The 9,612-nt window shown below is 49.9% G+C and overlaps 1 non-coding gene across 1 annotated transcript; it reads left to right on the plus strand.

The window, feature by feature from the left end:
- The first annotated feature begins 9,104 nt into the window (after positions 1-9,104).
- trnat-agu (transfer RNA threonine (anticodon AGU)) lies at positions 9,105-9,178 on the plus strand. The gene has a single exon. It is a non-coding gene; the product is annotated as a tRNA-Thr (tRNA).
- Positions 9,179-9,612: the final 434 nt, after the last annotated feature.

Raw genomic sequence — 9,612 nt, forward strand, 5'->3', positions numbered from 1 at the left:
CCAGGGACCCTGTTTGTGATGTAGGGGGCGGTGGCATAATATCTCAGTGGTTAGCAGGGCTGTCTTACAGTACCAGGGACCCCGTTTGGGGGGAGGGGGAGGGGGCATGGTGTCTCAGTGGTTAGTACATCTGTCTCACAGTACCAGGGACACGGTTTGCTGGGGAGGGGGAGTGGGCATAGTGTCTCAGTGGTTATCACGGCTGTCTCACAGTCCCAGGGACCCGTTAGGGGCGTAGGGGGAGGGGGCATAGTGTCTCAGTGGTTAGCATGACTGTCTCACACTACCAGGGACCCGTTTGGGGGGAGGGGGAGGGGGTCATGGTGTATCAGTGGTTAGCACGGCTATCTTACAGTTCCAAGGACCCGGTATGGGGGAGAAGTGGAGCGGGCGGGGGACATAATCCCAGGGTCCTAGTTTGGCGGGAAGGCGGAGAGGGGGCATGGTTTCTCAGTACCAGGGACCTTGTTTGGGAGGGAGGAGAAGGGGGGCTTGGTGTCTTATTCGTTAGGTCGGCTGTCTCACAGTACAAGGGGCCCGAGGTTTGCAGGGAAGGGGAAGGGGACACAGTGCCTCAGTGGTTAGCAGTCTGTCTCACAGTACCAAGGCCACGTTTTGCGGGGGAGGGGGTGGGGTCATAGAGCCTCGGTGGTTAGTACAGCTGTCTCACAGCACCAGTGACACGGTTTGTGGGGGAGAGGGGAAGGGGGCATGGTATCTCAGTGGTTAGCATGACTGTCTCACAGTACCAGGAACCCGGTATGTGGAAGTGGGAGGGGGCATGGTGTCTCAGTTCTTAGCACGGCAGTCGCACAGTACCAGGGACCCGGTTTGGGGGTTAGGGGGAAGGGGACATAGTGTGTCATTGGTTAGCATGGCTGTCTCACAGTACCAGGGACCGGTTTGGGGTGGAGGGGAGGGGGCATGGTGTCTCAGTGGATAGCACGGATGTCTCACAGTACCAGGGACACGTTTTGGGGGCGAGGGGGAAAGGGGGCATGGTATCGCAGTGGTTAGCATGGCTGTCTCACAGTACTAGGGACCCAATATGCGGGAGGGGGCGGGGGCATGGTGTCTGACTGCTTAGAACGGCTGTCTCACATCCCTAGGGACCCGGCTTGGGGGTGAGGAGGAAGGGGACATGGTGTCTCGGTTGTTAGCACGGCTGTCTCACAGTTCCAGGGACTTTCCTTTGGGTGGAGAGGGAGGGGGACATTGTGTCTCAGTGGTTAGTACGTCTGTCTCACAGTACCAGTGACCCGTTTTCTGGGGTCGGGAGGGGGGCATGGTGTCTCCGTGGTTAGCACGGCTGTCTCACAGTACCAGGGACACGGTTTGGGAGGATGAGGGAGAGTGCATGGTGTCTCAGTGGTTAGCACGGCTGTCTCACAGTACCAGGGATCGGTTTGTTGGGGAGGGGGAGGGGGAGGGGGCATGGTGTCTTAGTGGTTAGCACGGCTGTCTCACAGTACCAGGGATCGGTTTGGGGGGGAGGGGGAGGGTGATGTGGCCATGCTGTCTCAGTGGTTAGCACGGCTGTCTCACAGAACCAGCGGCCCGGTTTAGGAGAGAGGGGGAGGGGGAGATGGCCATGGTGTCTCAGTGGTTAGCACTGCTGTCTCACAGTACCAGGGAAACTGTTTGGGAGTAGGGGATGGGGGCATGATGTCTCAATGATTAGTAAGGCTTTTTCACATTACCTTGGACACGGTTTGCGTGGGAGGGGGAGGGGGCATAGTGTCTCAGTGTTTAGCACATCTGTCTCACAGGACCCGTGACCCGGTTTCGGGGGAGGCGGAGGTCGGCATGGTGTCTCAGTGGTTAGCACGGCTGTCTCACAGTTCCAGGGACACGGTTGGCGGTGGAGGAGGAGGGGTCATAGTGTCTCAGTGGTTAGCACGTCTGTCTCACAGTACCAGAGACGCCGTTTGGGGTGGAGGGGGAGGGGTGCATGATGTACCAGTGGTTAGCACGGCTGTCTCACATTACCGGAGATCCGGTTTGGTGGGGATGGTGGGGGACATGGCGTCTCAATGGTTAGCCCGACTGTCTCACAGTACCAGAGATCCGGTTTGGTGGGGAGGGTGAGGGGGGCATGGTGTCTCAGTGGTTAGCACGACGGTCTCACAGCACCAAGGACACGGTTTGAGGGGGAGAGGGGAAGTAGGCATGGGTGTCTCAGTGGTTAGCACGTCTGTCTCACAGTAGCAGGGACACGGTTGGGGGCGGAGGGAGTGGGGGCATAACGTCTCAGTGGTTAGCACGGCTGTCTCACAGTAGCAGGGACACGGGTGGCGGGGAGGAGGAGTGGGCATAGAGTCTCAGTGGTTAGCACGGCTGTCTCACAGTCCCAGGGACCCCGTTAGGGGAATAGGGGGAGGGGGCATAGTGTCTCAGTGGTTAGCGCGGCTGTCTCACACTACCAGGGACCAGTTTGGGGGAGGGGGAGGGGGGCATGGTGAATCAGTGGTTAGCACGGCTGTCTCACAGCGCCAGAGACACGGTTTGGGGGGGAGAGGGGAAGGGGGCATGGTATCTCAGTGGTTAGCATGGCTATCTCACAGTACCAGGGACCCGGTATGTGGGAGTGGGAGGGGGCATGGTGTCTCAGTGCATAGCACGGTTGTCTCACAATCCCAGGGACCCAGATTGGTGGCGAGGAGGAAGGAGACAGTGGTAGGCACGGCAGTTACATAGTTCAAGGGACACGGTGTGGGACAGAGGAGGAGGGGGTATGCTGTCTCAGTGGTTAGCACGGCTGTCTCACAGTACCAGGGACACCATTTCGGGCGGAGGGGGTGGGGGTATAGTGTCTCAGTGGTTAGCACGGCTGTCTCACTGTACCAGGTACCCGGTTTGAGACGGAGGTGGAGGGATTTGGTGTCTCAGTGTTTAGCACGGCTGTCTCACAGTACCAGGGACCCTGTTTGGGGGAGAGGGGAATGGGGGAAGGGGGCATGGCATCTCAGTGGTTAGCACGGCTGTCTCACAGTACGAGCGACTCGATTTGGGGGTAGGGGAAGGGGCGCATGTTGTCTCAGTGTTTACATGGCTGTCTCACAGTACCAGTGGCCCGGATTCGGGGGAGTTGGAGGGGTGCATGGCATCTCAGTAGTTAGCAAGGCATTCGCATAGTTCAAGGGACACGGTTTGGGGCAAAGGGGGAGGGGGTAATGTGTCTCAGTGGTTAGCACGGCTGTCTCACAGTACCAGGGACCCGGTTTGGAGGGAGGTGGAGGGGACACGGTGTCTCAGTGGTTATAATGGCTGTCTCACAGCACGAGGGACACGGTTTGGGGGTGAGGGGGGAAGGGGGCATGGTGTCAGTGGTTAGCACGGCTGCCCCAGTGTTCCAGGGACGGGGTTTCGAGGGAGTGGGAGGGAGTCTCACAGTACAAGCGACCTGGTTTTGGCGGGAGAGGGAGGGGAAGGGGTCATGGTGTGTCAGTGGTGAGCATGGCTGTCTTACAGTACCAGTGACCCGTATTGGGAGGAGGGGGAGAGGGGGATGGGTCATAGTGTCTCAGTGGTTAGCACGTCTGTCTAATAGTACAAGGGACCTGGTTTGGGGAGAGGTGGAGGGGGTGTGGTCATGGTGTCTCAGTGGTTAGCACGACTGTCTCACAGTTCCAGAGACCCGGTGTCGGGGAAGGGGAGGGGGCATGGTGTCTCAGTGGTTAGCACTGTTGCCTCACAGTACCACGGACCGGGTTTGGGAGAGAGGGGGAGGGGGCATGGTGTTTCAGTGGTTTGCACGGCTATCTCACAGTAACAGGAACCCGCTTTTTGGGGGAGGGGGGCATGGTGTCTGAGTGTATAGCACGGCTTCCCACAGTACCAGGAACCCGGTTTGTGGGAGGGGCATGTAAATGGTGTCGCAGTGATTAGCACGGCTGTCTCACAGTACCAGGGCAGGCTTATGCGCCAAACGTCGATTCTCCTGTTCCTTTGATGCTGCCTGACATGCGTCGCTTTTCCAGCAACACATTTTCAGCTCTGATCGCCAGCATCTACAGTTCTCACTTTATCCTCACAGTACCAGGGACCCGGTTTGGGGGAAGGCGGAGGGAGCATAGTGTCTCAGTGGTTAGCACGGCTGCCTCACAGTACCAGAGATCCGGTTTGGTGTGGATGGTGGGGGGTCATGGTGTCTCAGTCGTTAGCACGACTGTCTCACAGTACCAGAGATCCGGTTTGGTGGGGAGGGTGAGGGGGACGTGGTGTCTCAGTGGTTAGCACGGCGGTCTCACAGCATCAGGGACACGGTTTGGGGGGGAGAGGGGAAGGGGGCATGGTATCGCAGTGGTGAGCAAGGCTGTCTCACATCCAAAACATTTATGAAAATGACGAAAATTAACCCAGAATCTATTCTTGTGGCACTCCAGTTGTCACAGGCCTCCAGTCTGAAAGATAACACTCCACCACCAACCTCTGTCTTCTACCTTCGAGCCAGTTCTGAATTCAAATGTTTGGATCTCCTAACCTTGCTAACCAGACTCCCATGGGGAACATTGTCGACCACTGAAGTCCGCATAGATCACGCACACCTCTCTGCCCTAATCAATCCTCTTTGTTACTTCATAAAAGAACTCTTCCAATTTAACGAGCCATCATTTCCCACGCATAACGCCATTGCTGACTATTCGTAATCAGTCTTGCTTTTCCAAATACATTAATTCCTGTCTCTCAGGATTCCCTCCAACAACGTGCCCACCACCGACGTCAGACTCGCAGGTCTATAGTTGCCTGGTTTTCATTACCTCCTTTCGTAAATAGTCGTATCATGTTAGTCAGCCTACAGTGTTGTGGCACCTCACCTTTGATTATCGATGACACAATATTCAGCAAGTGACCAGAAATCACTTGCCTCATTTCCGACTGAGCTCTGAGGTGTGATCTGATCATATCATGGGGATTTATTTACTTGTATCCGTTTCAATACATCCAGTGCTTCCTCCACTCTAACATAATCATTATTTCAAGATAACAACATCTATTTCCCCACAGACTACATATTTCATGCCACAGGTCAAGAGTTGTCAATTGGGGAAGGGCAATTATCATGCGATTTGGCAAAGTTAGGATGCAGAGAATGGGGTAGCAGAATGCAAGGGATGCAGAAAAGGGAAACGTGGAGCTGGTTTAAGAAACCGGTATTGCGTGTCCTTGATATGTATGTCCCTGTCAGGCAGGGAGGAAGTGATAAGGTAGGTTTACTAAAGAAATTGAATCTCTTGTAAACTGGAAGAAGGAGGCTTATAAGTTGAGAGACAAATGGTTCAGATGAGGCGATGGAGAGTTACAGATCGTCTGGGAAGGATTTAAAGAGAAACTTAAGAAGAGCAAAGAAAGGATATGAGCAGTCTTTAACAAATAGATAAAGGAGAAACCTAAAGCTTTCGATAGGTATATGAGAATTAAAAGGATGGCTAGGGTAGGAATAGGGACAGTCAAAGACAGAAGTGGGATGTTGAGTGCGGAACCTAGAGATCGGAGAGGTACTAAACGAACATTTCTCATTGGTTTTTAGTCAGGAAAAGGAGAATATTGTAGAGGAGAATAATGAGATACGAGATATTAGACTTAAAACGGTCAATGTTAGTTATGAAGAGGAGTTAGCAATTCCAGAAGGACTGAACGTAGGCCAGTCACCTAGGCCAGTTGGGATTTATCCGAATACTCTCTGAAAAGCCATGGAGCAGAAAGCAGAACATTTGGCTTTGATATTTGAGTCGTCATTGTCGACAAGTTTAGTACCAGAGGAATGGAGGATTCCAAATGTTGTGCTCTTGTTCAAGGAGGGCAGTAGAGATGACGCAGGTAATTATAGTTCAGTGAGCCGGACTTCTGTTGTAGAAAGGTTTTGGAAAGAATTATAAAAGGTAAGATGTATAATAATCTATAAAGCAACAATTTGATTTCAGATAGTCAACATTGTTTCGTGAAGGGCAGGTAATGTCTCACAAACCTCATTGAGTATTTTTTTTTGATAACGTGACCAAGAATGTAGATGAGGGTAGAGCAGTTGAAGTGTTATACATGGAATTCAGTAAAGCCTCTGATACGTTTCCACATGGTAGGCTGTTGGAAAATAATGCAGAGGCATGGGATGGAGGGTAATGTGGCAAATTGGATTGAAACTGGCTTTCTGAAAGAAGGCAGCGAGTGGTGATGGATGGAAAATATTCAAACTGGAGTCCAGTTACCAGTGGTGTCTCACAAGGATTTGTTTTAGGACAACTGCTGTTTATCATTTTTATAAATGACTTAGACTCAGGCATAGGTGGATGAATTAGTAAATTTGAAGATGACAATAACGTTGGTGGAGTAGTGGACAGTTTGCAACACGTTACAGGTTGCAGGGGGATTTGGTTAAACTGCAGAATTGGGGTGAGAGGTGGAAATTTGAGTTAAATGCACCTAAATGTGAGGCGATACACTTTAGGAAGAATAACAGTAAGGCAGAGTATTGGGTCAACGGAAAGATTGTTGCTGGTGTGTATGTGAAGAGGAATCTTTATGTCCATGAACATAGATCCTGAAAAGTTGCCACCCAGGTTGATAGTACTGTTAAGCTGGCATACGGTGTGTTAGGTTTCATTGGTAGAGGGATTGAGTTCCGGAGTCGCAAACACATGCTGCAAATGTACAAAACGCCATTGCCGTGGCAGTTGACATATTTTGTACATTTCTGGTCGCCGTATGTCGGCAAGGATGTGAAAGCATGGAAAAGGTGCAGAGGAAGTTTACCAGGATGTTGTCTGGTCTGGGGGGAAGGTCTGATGCGGAAAGGCTGAGAGAAATGGGTTTGTTCTTTTCGGAAAGAAGAAGGCTCAGAGGAGATTTGGTGGAGACAGACAAGATGATCAGAGAATTAAATAGGGTAGACATGAAAGTCTTTTTAATAGGATGATGACGTCAGCTTGTACGAGGGTACATAGCTACAAATTGAGGGGTGATAGCTCTAAGATAGATGTCAGAGGCCGGTTCTTTACTGAGAGAGCTGAAAGGGCGCGCAATGCCCTACCCTCCAGTGTGTTTAACTCAGCCACATTATGGAGATTTAAACAATTCTTGGATAAGCATATGGATGATCTTGGGATTGTGTAGGGGGATGAGCTGAGAATATTTCAGAGGTCGGTGCAACATTGAGTGCCTGTTCAGCGCTGTATTCCTTTATATTCCATGTTGTATGTCCTTCCCCACAGTAAACATTCAAACAAAGGACAGGATTCATATCTCCCCCATCTCGAGTGGCACCAAACAGAGACTGGCTTATTGATTTTTGAGGTGTCCCTCTACTCTTCGCAGACTCTTTTTTGTCCTTAATGTTATATAAAACCAGTTATGTCTGATTTCAGCAAAGCGACATGCTGCAATTGAGCGAGGTAGAATTCAAAACTATGATAGTCCGAATCGAATTCAGACGCGTTATCCATTACAACACTGGGCCGACCGAGCGCCGACTTCCTCTCAGCTTTTACTATGTGCAATGGAGACATTCAGATCGGGAGAAATAAGATTGAGAAGGTGAAGAACTAGCAAAGGTAATCAGCGTCACTGCATTAATTCATTAAGTCCCACTTTGTGAAGCAGTGCCTTTCCCTAAAAAAGGAAACACATTTGTCTTTAGGTGCCCCCTTCAGTGTTGTCTGCATCTCTGCTGAAAGTTTCCATTGTTGTATTCACAGTCACTACACGATTTCATGATCCACTTCAGTGAAATGTACTTTCATAATTTGAGTAAAGGGCTCTTCCCTTCAAGAGCCTGAACAAGTTCAGCGAGAAAACTCTGTTTATTTCTAGCCCCGGACCGAGAATAAGACGAGTTGAACGGCTCGCTTATTAGTGCCGCCGGCTCACTGGAGGCCAGCGCGTCAAAACGAGGCATTGTGACCATCAGCCTGTTCTGTGCCTTTCTGCAGTACATCTGCTGAACAACATCAGATTATCACAGCTCCGCTTTTTTCACATTGAAACACAAGGCGATAATATGAGCTGTTTCGAAACTTGGGGAAGGCAACTTTGCTGCTGAAGTTGGTTATGGAGTCAACGACAGACACAGGAATGTGTACAAGTCAGGTCACAAGGTTTACGGTCAGCATCACTGGAGGTCCCTGCTTAGGAGTCCGAGTTTTCATCACACAGACCTGGATATAATTTCCACGAAGATAATGAAGATATCTTTTCTCGTTTTCTGAATTATTCGAAGGAAAACTAATTCCTGCTTGCGTGCAAAGCACATACCCGGATCCTGCCAGAATCGGTCCAATGATTCTTTCCATCCGTCTATCAGGACAATGACAGCAGACTCACGGGAAACTACCACCGCAAATCCCCCTCCAATCATATCACCGTTCTGAGTTGGAAGTATCTGGCTGATTCTTCAGTGTCGCTGAGTGTAAATACTGGAACTCCCCCCATCGGTATCATGGCTGTATGTCCGTGCTGAGGAGTAGAAAGGTTCAGGAAAGTAACTCATCCCCTCCATCACTGTGGTAATTCGGGATATGAACTGAATCCTATCCCATTGAGTGACGACTATATTCCAGGAAAACGTTTCTAACAGTTGAAGGTTCCTATTAGACACCTGCAATCGTTTGGAAATAAGTTGAGAAGTGGAGCAGGACATTGAAATCTAGTGATCGGCAATGATGGCTGTGAGGCATGAGGCAGGAAGTGAGCTTGGAACTGGTGGTGCAAGACTCAGTGTCAGTGCTAATCGTTAAACTTTTACTGCCCAATGTTAACAATTACTTACACATTTCACCTCGTTAAATCTCCACAATGACCTTGTTCCTGTTGTTGAGGTCCCCTCTGTGTGTATTAACGTGTTTCATGGGCCCGGAGAGGATGAACACATCCTCTTTCTACTGTCAGTTTAAACAGGTGAAGGTATCAGTTTGAAATTAATGTAAGGGAAGATTATCTTTTTCTGTGCCTTTTCAGTGGAGAATGTTCAGCTGTAAACTCCCTGTATTTGTAAATTAGAGGACTGATTGCAATTCTCTGTGAGCAACATTGATCCGAAAACACATTTCCAAGTACTGTGAAGAAGTGCTTAACCAACTTCACATATGGATGAGTAAATTTCCGAAACGGGCGGCACCGTGGCTTAGTTGGTTAAAGCGCCTGTCTAGTAAACAGACGATCCTGGGTTCAATTCCCAGCGGTGCCTGTTTGTTGCATTCGTATTTGGGCTTGGTGTTTCAACTCTTTACAACTGCCGTGTCAACCAAGTCGGCGCCTTTTTGGACATTCACCCTGTTATGAATTGGAGACCAGGTTAAGTTACAACAGTGACTTTATTTTTAGTCCCGAACTATCAATAAAGTCTGTGGTTTCTTTCCGTTATTCCACAAGCACTTCTGCTTCTTATCCTCTTTCTCCCCCTCCTTCATTCCCAGTTTGGTAGGAATAACGAGATTACACAGGAGGTGTTGCAGATTTGCCGGGGAACTTTGTGGTAATGACCGAGACACCACCAGCTGATCACTCTCATTCTCTGATGTCAAAGTTCATTCATTTAAACCAACAGTGTATACATCGTTGTGCTTCTTTAGTTGTAGTATACTTGCGTTTTTTTCTTATGGTGGATTCAGAATTCTACTT

This window comes from Chiloscyllium plagiosum, unplaced genomic scaffold, assembly GCF_037043375.1.
Source record: "Chiloscyllium plagiosum isolate Xiang-an unplaced genomic scaffold, Cpla_swu_hap1 HiC_scaffold_40, whole genome shotgun sequence".
In the NCBI taxonomy this organism is placed as follows: Eukaryota; Metazoa; Chordata; class Chondrichthyes; order Orectolobiformes; family Hemiscylliidae; genus Chiloscyllium; species Chiloscyllium plagiosum.